Raw genomic sequence first — 17220 nt, forward strand, 5'->3', positions numbered from 1 at the left:
AAGAGTTCCCAAAAGTTTCCGCGGTCTAATTTTTTTTTCAATTTTGTCAACGTTATCATTCCCTTCTAAATTCGAAGTCAATGTCTAAATTGAGTTATCAGCTGGCAATTGGGTACGTCCAGCCATGTTTTTGAATTTCGTAAGTTTTAAATTCTTCTAATCGATAATTTAGTAGTTTTTTTTTTTTTTTTACCATTGTATCTTACCTTCAATTTGACGGATTATTACCCAGTTAATTCTTATGGTTCCCTACGTATGTTTTTCTCAGCTCCTATATCAATTTTGGTACATGGATAGTAATGACCATATGGATTTCACAGGTTTATTAGGGAAGGGCTGAACAATCTTCCCTGCTCAGCTTTAGATGTTTGGAAATACAAAAAGCAAGCAAGAAAGGAACAAGTTATTGGTCCATTGCAGCACAGAATGCAATGAGATATTCATATATGAGGACCTAGGTATGAAAAGTGTCTCCATAACATTTTTCAGGGTTGTGTCCGGATCTTCAAGATATATTCAGAAAAGAATTTTCCAAAGCTCATACAGTTCCTGTGGAGGATACTCATGTAGGGGCCACAGTTCCCGAGGAGAATACAGTTCCTGTAGATGATACTCATGTAGAGGTTACAGTTCCTGTGGATAATACAACAATTCCTATAGATGATACTCATGTAGAGACCAGGGCGCAAATTCTCCTGTTTTCTGGAGGGAACACAGACACAGGATCTGCGATTTTGGAGACTGAACCTCTGCCATCATTTGATCGACAAACTCCCAGCCTATTCATTGCATCTGAGATGGAAATGCCAATGACTCATATGGAGCAACAATCTCGTAGTGAGAGAAGTGTGTTGGGGATTACACCAATACCAATCGGTTCCCCACTACACAGATAACTTGTATGAACACACTTCAACTCCGGACAAAATCTAAATATCAACTACAACCTATACTAACATGCCCAACTCGCTAAACAACTATCAACAACAAATAATAATGTAAAGCAGTAAAAGGCAAACCACAACACAAAGATTTACCGTGGTTCGGCCAATGATGCCTACTTCCACAAGAGCCAGTTCTTAATAAAATGGGAAGGAAGATTACAATCTCTCCTTTCGGTCTCTCACCTTTACTAGATCACTCTTATCTCTTTCTGAGGGTTGTATCTCTCAGAAAGGTTATCTCTTTTGTTTTAGTCCGGATTCCAATCCTTCCTCGACTTGTTTGGTTTTTAGGTTAGGTTTTCCAAAACCTTGATTTTTGTTTTTATCTCCAAAACCAAATTTCAGCGGTATCTTGTAGCAAGGCCCACAAAATTATGCCGGCCAGGCGGCAAGCGCTCCCTCTCGAGCGCGAAGTCGCTACCAAGACTGAAGACTGGAAGCGGCGCCGCTCACTTTTGAGCGCTGGTCGCCTCTATGTTATTGGAACTCGAAGCGAAGTCGCTACTTATCGTCAGAGCTACGGCGCTGGCTCGACTTGTCAGCGATGCCGAATTAAGCCCGTTTACGTCCGGTTTCTCTCCTCATGTGAGGGATAACTCAATAATCTCCCCTCCCTCAACGGTGAGGGGGGCTACCTCCATGCAATTGCCAAATCAATCAGAGGAGGAGTGTCGCCATTCCGCAATAAGACAACAAACATCAAACTTACCTTCGGTAAGACTTTGGTCATCATATCCGACCCGTTCTTGTCGGTATGGATCTTCTCGATACACAAATGCTTGTCTTCGAGTACTTCTAAATCAATGATAACGCGTGTATGTGCTTGGATCTAGAATGAAAACTTCGGATTCTTGCTCAAGTGGATGGCGCCCTCGACCGTCACATTTAAACTACAAACCGCTTTAGCCCTAGTTCGTCGAAGAACCTCTTCATCCATAGCAACTCTTTTGCAACACTTCGGTGGTCGCAATATACTCGGGCCAGTAGTGGAGAGGGCAACACACTTTTGCAACTTAGATTGCCAAGAAACCGCCCCCGCAAAAGTAACGTGATAACCTGAGGTGGACTTCATCGAGTCAACATCACCGCCATGTCTCGATCGATTGTAGCCTTCAAGTAAGGGCTTACTTCCACCAAAGCACAAACATGATTTGGAAGTGCCTTTGAGATATCTCAATATCCACTTAACACCTTCCCAATGTTCTTTACCCGGATTTGATGTAAATCGCTTACAACCCCAACGGGCGAAAAGCAATATCCGGCCTAGTACACACCATGGCATACATCAAACGCCCATCATGGGATGCATAAGGAATCTTTTCCATCCGACTCGCTCATGCTCACCCTTAGGACACATCTCTTTGGTCATGCGAACTCGCCACCAAGCGGACAACCGACCGGGTTTCGCTTGATCCATGTTGAATCTCTTCAACACCTTCTCAATGTAGCTTTCTTGAGAGAGCCACAACTTTCCACTCTTTACGTCACGAAAGTGATCCGTGATCCCAAGTATCCGCTTTGCTTGACCCAAATCCTTCATCTCAAAGGACTTACTCAAGTCTTTTCTTCAAATTGGATATCTTGTTGATGTTTGGGCCAACTATCAACATATCATCCACATACAAAATATAAGACAATGAAATCTCCATCCGAAATCTCGAACAAACGCCTGATGATCTAGCGGACTTCTTGTATCCTTGCTTCACCATAAAGGAGTCAAACTTTATGTACCACTTGTCTCGGTGCTTGCTTCAACCCATACAAGCTCTTTTATCGCCTTGCATACTAGGTGCTCCTTGCCTTTGACCTCAAACCCTCTCTCCGGGGGTCCATGTAGACATCTTCTTCAAGGTCTCCATGAAGAAAAGTCGTCTTAACATCTAGTCCGCTTCAACCTCTAGGTTCATACTTGCGGCCATACCCAATACCACCCTGGATAGAAGTCATCTTCACTACAGAGAGAAAAATCTCATCAAAGTCAATCCCTTTCCTTTGACCGAATCCCTTCACAACAAGGCGAAGCTTTGTGCCTTGGGTGAGATTGTTCTCCCTCATGCTTGACTTTGTATATCCACTTATTCTTGAGAACTTTTCTCCCCGCTGGGTTTCTCAACTAACTCATAAGTGTGATTCTTATGCAAATAATCCATCTCGCCATGCATGGCCTTCAACCACTTTTCTTTGTCTGTACGCTTCAAGTGCCTCTTGATAGTACATGTTCTCCACCATCCGATAGTAGCACGCGACGCATTATGTGGTGGATACCGTTGAAGCTATTCTCCTCTCGTCGGACCTCCTTGCCCCATCCGGCCGGTGCCTCGGGGAGGATACACTTCGCTTTGCTCGGTGGTGGTTCATGCATCTCATCTCAGATCTTCTATACCAATAGGTTCTATCCCATCATGAGCAATAGATTCTCATCATGATCTTCAAACTCATGGTTCTCTCGTGATTCTCAATGCCTTCGCGACGCTCCACGTTAGAACTTCGGTTCTCAATCAACAAGATCATTGGTGAAAGCTTGTAACTTCACCCTCCTCAAAGTCCGCTATGGTTTGGTCTTCCAGAACACAACATCTCGACTTCGGATTACCTTCTTGTTAATCGGATCATAGAGTTTGTAACCAAACTTTTCATCTCCATAACCCGAAAAATGCACCGCTGCTTTGTCATCAAGCTTGAATCTCTCATCCTTCTGAATATGCACAAATGCCCCGCGACCCAAATACCCTCAAGTATCCATAATCAACATCTCTCCGCCACCATACTCTCTCGATAATCACTATTCGTGAGGCTTTGTTTGGTGACAAGTTGATCACATGCACTACCAGACGATTGCTTCTACCCAAGAGTTTTCTAGGTAGCTTAGAGTGAGATAGCATGCATCTTATCCTCTACAATGGTACGGTTCATTCTCTCGCTATTCCATTCATTGTTGTGGTGTCTTGGGAACGGTCCGCTTCATGACGAAACCCATGACTCGCAATACTCTTCAAATGGCCCAATGTACTCACCCCCATTATCCGAGCGAATACACTTCAACAACTTCCCAGCTTCTTTCCACCATGTCAGTGGAATTTCTCAAACACGCCAAGTACTTCATCCTTGGTCTTCGTGACTATAGGCCATATCTTTCTTGACGATCATCAATGAATGTCAAGAAGCACGGCTCCCCAAGGGACTTCACTCTCATAGACCACATAAGTCCGTAGGCACTAGTTCAAGGACGTGTCCTTTCTCGTGAGAGATCAGAATCTTTGAAAGACACCCCGTGTTGCTTTCCTACCAAACAATGAGTACATGTATTTAAATGTGTACCTTTAATGTCCGGCATGGCCTTTTGCTTAGCAAGAACTTCCATCCCTTTTATGCCCATGTGACACGCCTCAGTGCCACGCCTCGGATGAAAGTTTCTTCTTCGCCAAGATTTGCTTCCTCTTTTACACAAACTAGCCTCGTTTTGTAAAGAGAGCAAGTTTTCTTTCCTCCGGCCGCTACAATGGAACCTGCGCTCGGGTTTCCATACCCCGCTACCAAACGAGTTTACAAAGCCATCATCATCTAATTTCCCAAATTAAATTAGGCTTAACCGTATGTCGTGGACATGTCTTACATCCTCGAAAGTGTCAAGGTGTAGCCGACATTGGTTTCTATATGAACATCTCCAATGCCTATAATCTTCGAGATCCATCGTTACTCCATCCTCACTTCACCATATTCACCACCATACCGTAGTAGTGAAGAATCTCCTCAGCGGTGACGCGGATAGATGCTCCCCGTGATCTATCACCCACTCAGATCCCGACATGAGGTACTAAGACAAAGACACACCACACCGACACAATTCCCACTCAGGTCGCCGACTAGTGCAAGAGTATCTCTCGCTCAGTTTCCGCTTCCTCGCACCATGTCTTCATGTACACGCTTATTCTTCTCATCCCTCTTCAAAATGTTCTCAGACTCATATCCGGTGGCCTTTTGTGGGCACAATAGTAACATTGCCTCTCCTCGCTTTGGGAGTTCTAGTTTCACCCCTAGATTTACTTCGCCATCACCTCTAGAACGAGATGGTTTTCGCTTCGACCTCTCCCCGCTTCTCGTGAAAAGGATCTCTCGAGCGAGAAGAGTCGCTTGCACTCTTTCTAGTCTCCTCATTCAACAAAGACGGGTAGCCATCTCCATGGTAACAATTCCATCCTTGGGTCGCTCCATGTGAGAAACCGCTAATGTCTCCCAACTTTCGGGTAGAGCCTAATAGAAACAAAGCCTCAACTTCGCCTCCCAAATTGATCTTCATCAAATGATCCGATTGATGATATTTTTGTACTTCATTAAGATGCTCGCATATTGAAGAACCTTCTTGGTACTTCGTGGTTCCGCAAACTTCTTAACGACTAAAGACTTTGTTTCCACCGACTTCCTCTCATAAAGGTCTTCGAAGTTTCTTCCATAGATCGAAGGTCAGTAGTCTTGGGCCACATGGTGAAAGACACCGCCGCCTATCCATTGTCGAATGTACCCAATAGCTTTTCTCACTGCTTTTTCCATTCAAATTTCATCGCCTTTTTCGGGTTTTACTCCCTCATTCTCAATGGGAAGTGCCAAGTCCTTTTGCGAGATAGCAAGTCTTCCATCTTGGCTTTCCAGATGGTGTAGTTCTTCCTATTCGTGACTCATCATATGCGAGTGTTCACTTTAATGGTCCATCTCTACAAGTTATTTAACCTCAAATCTTCTCTCGAATTTCACAAACACCTTCCGACTAAAGATTCGATAACACCCCAGCTATTCTAACCAAGGCTCGATACCACTTGTTGGGATTACACCAATACCAATCGGTTCCCCACTACACGATAACTTGTATGAACACACTTCAACTCGGACAAAATCTAAATATCAACTACAACCTATACTAACATGCCCAACTCGCTAAACAACTATCAACAACAAATAATAATGTAAAGCGTTAAAAGCAAACCACAACACAAAGATTTACCGGGTTCGCCAACGATGCCTACTTCCACAAGAGAGCCATTTTAATAAAATGGGAAGGAAGATTACAATCTCCTTTCAAATTTCACCTTTACTAGATCACTCTTATCTCTTTACATGGTCAGATCTCCGTAAAAGGTTATCTCTTTTGTTTTAGTCCGATTCCAATCCTTCCGACTTGTTTGGTTTTTTTTAGGTTTTCCAAAACCTTGATTTTTGGTTTTATCTCCAAAACCAAATTTCTCATGGGTACCGAAGCAAGGCCCACAAAATTATGCTGGAAGCCAGGCGCCGCTTCCCTCCGAGCGAGTCGCCAAGAGACTGAAGCTGAGCGCTGGCCACTTTGAAGCTGGTCGCTATGTTATCGAACTCGAAAGGCGAAGTCGCTTCATCGAGCGCGGCCCTCGACTTGTGGCGATGCCGAATTCGCCCGTTTTTTCATTCCCAGTTTCTCTCCTCATGTGAGGGATAACTCCAACAAAGTGGTCTCTCGGATATTCCAGAACGGCCGAATACTACTAAAGGAGAGGTGAGGAGTTATTTTAAATGCAAGTTTAGTAGCTTGAATTGATTTTGTTCTACTGGTCTTTTGCCAGTTTCCAATTTTCCTGATTTTGAATTTTTGATGATGGAATTGAAAAGAATACTTACGTTAGGCTCTGTTTTGAACATTTTTATTTGATGCCTTTTTATCTCCCTCATGTAGGACCTCTATTTTCTGAATGCGGACACTCCTGCTAGTAAGCAGCTTTACTTTTCCTCTCCTTTTCCTTTTCCTCTTTCCGTTTTTTGTTTTTTTTAGTCAAATTAAATCTGGTATATGTGTCTCCGTACTTATAGCAGGACGCATGGAAAATGAAGTGGGCACATCGTCTCAAGTGCATACGCTGTCTGTGAGGACCAGGTACTGCTGCATAGGTTTATACCTTTTTTTTAAAAAAAAAAAAGTAAAAATCTTTCAAGTAGTTTATTTGGTACTTCAGTTTTAATTTAAATTTATATTAATTCTGCAGGACTGTGGCTCAATATTTATTTATAAGATCAATCTCCTACAAACGAAGGCTCAAAAGGTCCTTCAGAAAACTCATTTTGAACAAGATTCTAGAAGGAAATGTGCCCGGATGTTGTTTGAAACGATGGTAATTTTATATTCGTTTAATTTCTATCTCATGTATTTTTGCATCTATTCCGTTCCTTACTTTTCTGCTGTCCTTGCGTCTCCTTGCACTCTTGAGAGTTGAGACTAGTAATAATCAGTGTACTGTTTGATTTGGTCGAGGTTGGAATTTGTAAATGCATCTTGCATCACACTTATGTGTGTGATTCACTTTTAAGTTAGTGCACCTCATATCAATTTTGCACATAAGAATAGTGTTTTCATCTATACACCTATACTGATTTTGGACAGAATCAGATATCTTATATAACCAGATATCTTATATAACCACTCTATACACAGACGTAAACACACACTTTCCTTTTTTGGTTTATTTGGACAAAGGATGACCACGTGATTTTGACTAATCACTAACTCTTCAATAGGTTTCGAGTTACTCATCATGAAAATTTACATTCTCTCTGCCCCTTTGCATTTGCTTGCTTCTAATTGATGCAGTTCAAGAATCACGACTTATTGACGAGAACAGAAAAAGCCGTATGGTGATATCACATTGTGTCAATTTGGGTTTTGTTATGAATCTCCTCTCTTGTGAGAGTTGCTCTTTTATATAGAAACCGCCGAGCTAATTACAAATCTGAAAATCAGCCATTACATCGACCATGTAAGCTAAGAATAAATGCCTATCAATTATGTCTATATACAATATACTCTTCCATATATAGCTAGACTAAATAAGATAGAATATATGCTGCCTTTAATAAACCAGCCCGCATATTATCCAAATATCAATTTCTGCTAACATCCCCCTCAAATTGATGTTGGAGCATCAAGAAGCAGCAATTTGTCAACCATGACCTGATGGCGAGGACGAGAGAGCCTTGGTGAAGACATCAGCAGTTTGGTGGTCAGTGGAAATGTGTGGAAGAGTAATCTCCTTGCGAGTAAATGCTTTACGAATATGTTTGGTGTGCTCATGAAAACCGGGATTGGCAACAATATGAATAGCACTGGTATTATCAGCATGAAGAGGGTAGGAGTAAGCTGTGGAACACTAAGTTCGCTTAACAACCCTCTAAGCCATACAATTTCGTAAATCGTGCAAACGACATAGCTCGATATTCGTGACTCAAATGGATGACTTCGAGACACGAGCCCGCTTTACTCTTCCAAGAAATAAGGGCATTGCCAAGAAACATACACCAACCCGTAATGTAACATCGAAAGTATCCGCGACAACCACCGGCCGGCATCACTAAAACCTTCCAATCAGAAAGACTTCCCTAAAGGAAAAAAGCAAGCCGCACCGATGTCCCTTTCGAGATATCGGCGAAGATGATGGACAACGGCCAAATGTGTCCGACACGGTGCGGTCGTGATAAATCGACCGACTTCAACAACAACAAACGAGATATCAGTCGAGTAATGGTCAAATAATTCAAACCGCCCACCAAATTTACGGACATCAAGGATCGATAAAGGATCACCACACTACCGATGCACCTTCAAATTGACCTCCATAGGTAAGAACCCAATTACCGCCTTGAAGGCCCGCTAAAGAAAGAAGTTCGGGTATACTTACGCCGATAAAGAAGGTGCCATTCGGACAATGTCAACCTCAAGGCCAAGAAAATACCGCAGAAATGACCAAGATCTTTCATATGAAACGAAGATTTGAGGCGTCATTGAGCCGCTCAATTAATCGAGATCGATCCAAGAATCACAATATCATCGACATACACAAGAAGAGATAACAATCCCAAGGGCACTCTCATGAAAGAAGAGAGAGGAGTCATATCGACTTTGGAGTAAATGTGAAATCCAAGAGAGTAGTACGAAACTTCAAACTAAGCTCATGCGCTGCCTCGCTTCAACCATACGTAGACCGCCTCAAGCAACAAACCTCAAATGTAAGAGTAAGAAACAAGCCGTGAGAGGTGACATAAATATTTCTTCCTTCGTGATCACCATGTAAAATGCATTCTTCACATCTATCCGACGGTTTACCATCCTTCAAAACAAAGAATGGCCATAACAAATATGACAGAGAGTCATTTTGGCCACGGAGCAATGTTTCCTCATAATCCAAAAAATACTCCCCGCCGATTCTCGAAAGTGCCACCGCACGAGCTTTATATCTTTCGATAGAGCCATCAAAGATGTAAAATTTTGACGGTGTAGACCCATTTGCACCCAATAAGCTTAACTCCAAGAAGACAAGTGGACGATGTCCCAAGCGTGGATTGTTCCGAAGAGCCCGGTTCGCCTTTAAATAGCTTACCAACACTCTTTGAGTGGAAGCCCGGTATCATAAGACTTAGGCAATGTATAGTATCAAGAGTAGCCTAAAGAGCGTAAGAAGAAACCATACCAACCGAGTCGGAAACCCGAAAGTAGACCGCTGGTTGAGGGCAACACGATCGTGGAGGTTCAGAGGAAGGAAGAGGCAACTGGCGACGCCGCCGTCACCGATACAATAATACCGCTTAAAACGAGGAGTACTAGGCACATCATCAAAATTAGGAAGTGAAATAAAGGAAGAAACAAGATTAGTACGAGACGGAAAGAAATATCGATGTTCAAAAAATCACGCCATGAAATACGGTTTGTTAAAGATCCGCGATCATAACACACAAACCCTTTACGAGAGTTACTATAGCCAAGAAAAAACACCGAATCGATTGAGCGTTAAGTTTCAGGACGCTCAACGGGAGGTAAGAAACAAAACAAACACAACCAAAACATGTAAAGAATTATAATCGAGGGAACACCAAACAAACGAGAATACGGGGAATCAAGATGCAAGGTAGAAGCGCAAACGATTAATCAAAGATACCGTAGATAATGCTTCTACCCAAAATCCTGAGGGACGTAAGATTCAAACATCAATGTAATTTAACAACATCTAAAAGATATCTATTCTACGCCGACAACACCATTCTCATTGAGGGTGCGGACATGAACGCCGGTAGAAATACCTTCATTGAGAAAAGATCGAAAGGTAATGGACATGTATTCTCCCCAAAACTGAAAGCGCAAGATCTTAATACGTAGAAAAACCGGTTTCTACATAGGCAACAAAGGTTTTGCAAGGTTGAAAACACATCGATTTAGAACGAAGAAAATAATCCACGGAAACGATCAGAATTGTCAATAAATGTCATAAAATAATCAGATTGAGCATGAGAAAGAACAGACTCATACCCCAAACATCGAATGAATAATTTCAAAACATGTGTAGTTATCGACTACCCCGATAGGAAAAGGTAAAAATTTGCTTTTTCCATGTTTACAAAGGAGCACAATCAAAAGACAAGGAAGAAAAACTCATTTGTATTACTAAATAACCATGTTTCATAAGATGTGTCAAAATTACAAAGTCGATGATCCGATTTTTATGCCAATAATGGCTATTATTATTAGCAATAGCGTAACAACCAACATAAATCGAACGAGGAACGGAAAACGACCAAGAGGAAAAGACGTCCCACTTTAAAGCCCCTTCGCTATCTCTTGTCCCAACGCTGATCCTCGCATTACCCACAACCAAAACGATCAAAACGAATTTAACAATTTCTTCTACTAATTGTCCAACGTAAATGAGATCGGCGATAAATCGAGACACGAAAATATTAGTAAAGGAAGACCCCCCGATTTCCAACCGCAGTAATAGAAGAGTATCGCCATCCACGATCCGGAATATGTTGTTTACCATCATACTTATGAACATCATGTAAAGTCACGGACCGCTACCATGTGGATCAAGCCACGAGTCAATTAACCAAGGAGAAGTAAGGAGATGTTTCTACCCTCGAGGCCAAGAGCGAAAGAGCTTTAAATAATCATATGTCAACCCGCCGAGTAATGTCAGAAGCGTAACCCGTGAATGCCAGTGCAGAGCGAAGATGTAAGCACAAAAGTGGATCAACAAAGAAGATGAAAAGCGCAGAGCGATCAATTCCGAGGGCGCATACCCACACTCCTTAATGATATTTACCCTCCCCGCTTGCAATAATTGCAGAATTTTATCCGCAATGTTTTGCAAAAGTGCCCAATTTCCTTGCAACTATAACACCGGGTGGAGATCCGAATCGCCCTCGCCTTTGAGCAGCAACAGAAATATATTAACCATCTCGTAACCACCGCCTTCGAAAGCAAGGCCAAGCCGCGGAGGCGCAGATCGCCGTTTTCACGCAAAGAGTTCACCTAAGCAAATCTCCAAAGACGGGACAAAGCATCGATTAACCCACTGCGCACTTCAAACTCGCGGTTCGAGCTTCATCAAGAATTGATCCCGGCCGGCTCTCATAGTGAACCGCCAGAAGCCACTAAAGCTTCTTTAGAACTCGGAATGCACCAACCCGCATTAATCACCCATGCATTAATAAAACAGAATAAAATTGCTCAATGAGGGTTCCTCTTATGATAGTTTCATGTCTAACTCCAATTGAAACTTTTGGGTAGAATTATCTTGATAATAAATTCCGGGGTAATCCCACATCATCTTTAACAAAGAGGTGAACTCCATCAAGATTGTCAATTATACGAGGTTCAACAGAAATGAAAGTAGCCAGAAGTAATTTTTCGCATCCTTGCCTTCCCATGAACTAAGTTCCTCGTGGGATCACTGAGCCCTCGTAAGATCCATCCAAATGTCCCCATAACTCCTTCCCTTTCACAAACATCCCGAATCGAATTCTAACCGGTGTAGTTCTTGCCATTAAAGCGAAAGCAATAGAATTTTCCTTTCTCCGCATTATAATAACCATCAAGAATTCACACAACCAAAAATACCCAAGAAACCAAGAATTCGCCACAACCAAAATACTCTAAGAAACCGAGAATTCAGCCAAGTTAAGAGAAAACCACAAAAATAATTTGGGCTCGATACCATGTCAATTGGTTTTGTTATGAATCTCCTCTCCTCAGGAGAGTCGCTCTTTTATATAGAAACCGCCGAAGCAATTACAAGGCTGAAAATCAGCCATTACATCGACCGTAAGGTAAGAATAAATGCCTATCAATTATGTCTATATACAATATATTCTTCTATATATAACTAGACTTAATAAGAAAGAATATATGTCACTTTTAATAAACTAGCCCACACATATCCAAATTATCAATTTCCGCTAACACATCGTTGTTGGCTCCACTTTCAAATGCCAATTTTCGAAGTTCTTATTCATTCTTCCACGAAATTGTCGGGCTTCATGTTCTCGTACGATTAAAAGACATTCCTATGAATCAACCGATTTTTGCTAATATTTTGGTCGGGTATGATTGATTCGGGTTATGGCTGCTCATAATTTGGTTAGATCTTTGTTTTGTCATGAAAAATAGTGCTCCCTCTATGATCGATGATATCCGAACATACTTTGCCTACTGGTCTATAAACTTCGACATTCAATAATTGGTTCATTTTGTCGAGGATGGGCTGAAATCTCACGGATCTCTCCAAGTTCGCTTATCATTGTGCATGTTTATGCCTACAATATTAATGCCTACAAATATTAATACCTTTTGAAGTTAAAATGTTGTCGATATTTTGAAATCGATGTCATAATGTCCGATACTGGATGTATTATGATCTTTAGCTTTCCCCAGACTATATGGTAGTGTATGCCGAAATGGCTCGTGGTTATTCATATAGTTCCAACCCTCATCGAAGTCAGTGAATGGTGTCCATGGCGTTTACATTGCCCTTCTAAAGATGTATGGTTATAAGATGCATGAATATATGTTTTTTACTCTACTTTCATCTAATTTTGTACTCTACTTAAGTAATCGAATATTAGTTTTGTGTATACCCAGAGTTAGCTTTGAAGTCAAGTATGCCTGTGAGTTAGCATTGTAACTCAATCGACCTAGTTAGCATAGTGTATGCTACATAACTACTCATCTATTTATCTTGTTCCGAAGTTTCGCTTCATTTTTCATATCCCTTAGAAGTACATCTTGGAGTCAACATGTTTGATATATAAAGAGTCGATTGACCGACTTGGACGATTTCCCATCCACGCTTTTATAAGAGGTGTTATAGAAGTTTGTAACATTTTGCCTCAAACACCACGCCGACAAGAATGCCATACCCGGCCCTTGGGGAAAGTGTCAAAACCAAGGCGCAAAGAATGAAGTCATGATAATGTTAGTCTACATTGTTTTAGCTATGGGTCGATAAGACATAAAATGGGTTCTTGCAACGGGTGAGAAAGAAATGGAAAACAACACAATGAAAGAGGGTCCGATTTCAAGAGAATGTGCATGTGGTCGATTATGAATGCTGCTTTCCATACCGTTGCCTCGAGAGTTTAGTCTTGACAACTCGACATTGTTCTTGGAGATGATCTAAGAGGTTGTACCGGGGGGAAAGAAGTCATGATGGTGTTACTTTTTATCGCTAACTTACGCGAAGCCACGAATCGCATTATATCCCTCGATGTGACTTCATCGTTTTAGATTTGTCGTGAAACTTTTTTTAAATTTTAAGATCACGAATGGGTAGAAAGTGATGATAGTTTTACAAGATTGCTTCAACTACTCCACATGGTGTCGCTAGATGGTAACAACATACCGTAGAGAATAACTGTAGGCAAAAGAAGATTATTAAAAACTTGAAATCAAATGCAAGACGATTGATGCGTAGAAATGATTGATCTTTGTATTGGGAAAATAATGAATTTGAGGTTACTCGGGTGCTTCTTGATACAAAATTCCAACCATCGGTGGTTCGGTGGAAGTCGACCAAATGGTGGTCCGCTAGTAGTCTTTACGATACTTTTTACTTACTTCACGGTAGGTTGAAGCGACAGATAGCGCAGCCTCAGGCAAAGCGAGACGCGGGCATTCTACCGGAGAATCAAAGCCCCGCACGATTAGGGCATCTTGTCAATTCTACAGGTGGAAATAAAAGTCAATTGAAAAATATCCAAACTTCTTCACAGAGCCATGGAATATTCCATGGAATGTTCGCTTAGTCCTTTTGGCACCTTTGGAACACAACACATTTCATGGCATGTAATGCTTTTGAACTATAACCTTATGCCGCGGCATGATGAAGTCTCAATTCACCATGCTTTCAATTCTCACTGGGGTCCAAAGCAAACCGTAACGATATCGACGCTTATTTGCGTACCGGTCAAGTTAAAGAGCTCCTTAATCAGGGCATGACGGGGTGATGGTTAAAGATGCATTTAAAGGTGAAGTTGTTCCATACGATGCCAATCTTTTTGTGGACAATCCACGATTTTCCAAATTTTATGAAAATATCTTCGCCGGTAATCCAAGGGAAGATTTTCTCACCGGCCCTTGTCGTCCGAAAACCGCTTTTTAGACTTCACCATAGAAAGAAGCATGTGTATATAGAAGTAGACGCTGGGTTTCCATCGATATTCGAGTAGCTGATACAAGAGAAAGCCCCATGATAAGAATAAAAGAAAAGACGAGCAACCAATAAGGTCACTAGAGTTCAAGCTAAGAGAATGACTAAGAAATTGAAAATTCAATTGGGAAAGGCAAGAAAAAAATCGCGACGGCCAGAAGGCAATAAAGGAAATTTGTGTTTTTCTAAGCAATCTATATTGTTTAAGCTCAAGTACCGAAACACATTCCCGCCATTTGGCACCTTGATGTCATGCATATTTAAAAAATATGTATGTAAATTCTTCTTTGCTTTCGATGTTGAATAATGGAAGGGAAAACTAAAGATGTCAATGCACGCAAAGATTTAAAGCGCATGAAGGTAAAGAAGAAATATCAGCGACCGAAGCTTGGCAGAAACAAAGTTATGCCTCGCAGACCATTGGTTAGAATAAATGGTCTAATATTGTCGGAAATTAAACGGATTTGAGAAAAATGAAGTCACATGACTATACTATCTTGATGCAACATTTGCCTCCCCGATTAATACATCATGACATAGAGATGGCAACATGTTAAAAGCTTCGAACAATTATTACAACCTCGCTGACATATATGAAATGTCTCCGAGCCTACTCTAATATATTAATAATCAATCACCATTCACATAAGTTCGAGCTTATGAAAAAAATTGACAATTTAATATATGTCAACACTTCGACACGCTGGAAATACACAGTAAGGATCGACATCTTCACCGGTAGAGTCAACCCGAGACCTCGAAACCAAACAAGCATGATACCATGTTAAATTGCCAATTTCTCCATAAGCTCGAACTTACGGAATGGTCAATTCTATTAATATATTAGAGGTTCATACATGTCAACACTTCTTAGCGAATACGCTGAAATACACAGTGTAAGGACTAGACATCTTCACCTCGGTAGAATTAAACCCCGAGATTTCGTAAAACCAAAGAGTTCTCGATACCATGTTAAATTGCTAATTTCTCCATAAGCTCAACTTATGGAAGCGGCCAATTCTATTAATATAATATAGGCTCATATATGTCAACACTCCCCTCGACATCGCCGAAATACATACAGTGTAAGGATCGACATCTTCACCGGGTGAGTCAACCTCGGTATCTTTCAAAACCAAACTGGGCTCGATACCATGTTAAATTGCCAATTTCTCCATAAACTCGAACTTACGCGGAAGTGGTCAATTCTATTAATATAATAGAGGCTCATATATGTCAACACAACCATTTATACTTTTAGCGCCATGTACTCAAGAAAAGTGTAGATTGAAACACTTAATGTAATGGGAGCGGGTACGGTCAAAACATCGTGGACCATCACTATTCATTACTTTGATGATCTTCCTATTCGCTAGCTCGGTAGCTTGTCTATGTGGACCGCTTTTTTAGGTGGATGTATTGCTTCAAATACTATTTTAAGGTACGGAAATACTTCCGCGATTACGCGCTACCAACAAGGCCCCGTATGGCGATTTGGCAGAGCCTTTACTCAAGCGAGAGGAGACACTAATGTATTGTGGTGTATATAACGGGGAGGTGCTCTTTAGATAAACTCGACAGGGATGGCTGAAAATGAACCCTTCCTAACTTTTACTAGATTTTTCGATAAGTTGTACACGACAACCCCAATCGCCAAATGAATAGGGGGCCACTGGACCCAAGTGCAAAGTATTTATCGAAGGTGTGGAGTATGAACAAGCATCGCCGGTACTAAGAAGTCATCCCAGCACGCAGAGTCGACACATGTAAGTATATCACATGATATTAAAGTCAAACCCAACACTATCTTAATCATATACACATTCCTAGTCAATTTTTACTCCAAAATCATTTAGGAAGTCCGTCCACCCAAATATCGCCACTTCTAACTTTTACTTAGTTTCAAGTTCTATTTTTGATCGGTCGCACTACCAGGGTTATCTACGCACTCCATTTCGATCAAGCCGCCAGAGTTCACCTCCACTCTCTTTTCTCATCATCGCCCTCTTATATCCTTCCCTCTTCTCCTTTTATATCTCTCCTCCTGTTTAACTCATGGGGCACAAGATGGTCTCGGGGCTTATTCTCTAGGCCCAATACATACTACACCATCTATGAAAATCCACTAATACATTTGCCCCCTCTTTGGGTTCGGCGATGACGACAATGGGACCTCGGTAAGCCCTCGACTTTTGTTCTCTCTCAACTCTGGGGATATTCTGCAGATTCCCTTTTGGATCAGATGATTCTTTTCTCCTCGTGACATTTCCTATCGATGTACCCTACTACTCAATCAGATGGTTCCAGAAGTACCCAAATTTCCCGAATTTCTTTGTCCACTAACTTCAACTCGGGTTTCATCCGCCTTGCCCCTCTACGACTTTGTTAGCCGAATCAGACTCGTAATCCTCCACTTGTCTCGGGCTTCCTTCATCACTACTTACCCGAAGTTCTCCAACCTCACCGATAAACCATGTATCCAAGATCTCAAGAGATTTTTGTTATATGTATGTGCACTACACCTCTTCTAACCTCTTTTTCCTTGATTACGCTTTCTATCTTTCTAGCTTCTTTGCTATGGTTTTTTCGAAATCTCCAACGATCCCACGAAAGCATCAAGAATCAATAATCTTTATCCCACAATCCTCTTTCTAACAACCTGGACCCAGTTCTTTACTTTCACTGTTTTCTTTGTTAACCCTCCTCGTCATGGACTCAAGTCCTCTATTCTCTCTCTTATTAGCTCTCTTCACATAATTCACTACCATTCCACAGTGGTCGCTTTC

Source organism: Coptis chinensis, chromosome 1, assembly GCF_015680905.1.
Source record: "Coptis chinensis isolate HL-2020 chromosome 1, ASM1568090v1, whole genome shotgun sequence".
NCBI lineage: Eukaryota > Viridiplantae > Streptophyta > Magnoliopsida > Ranunculales > Ranunculaceae > Coptis > Coptis chinensis.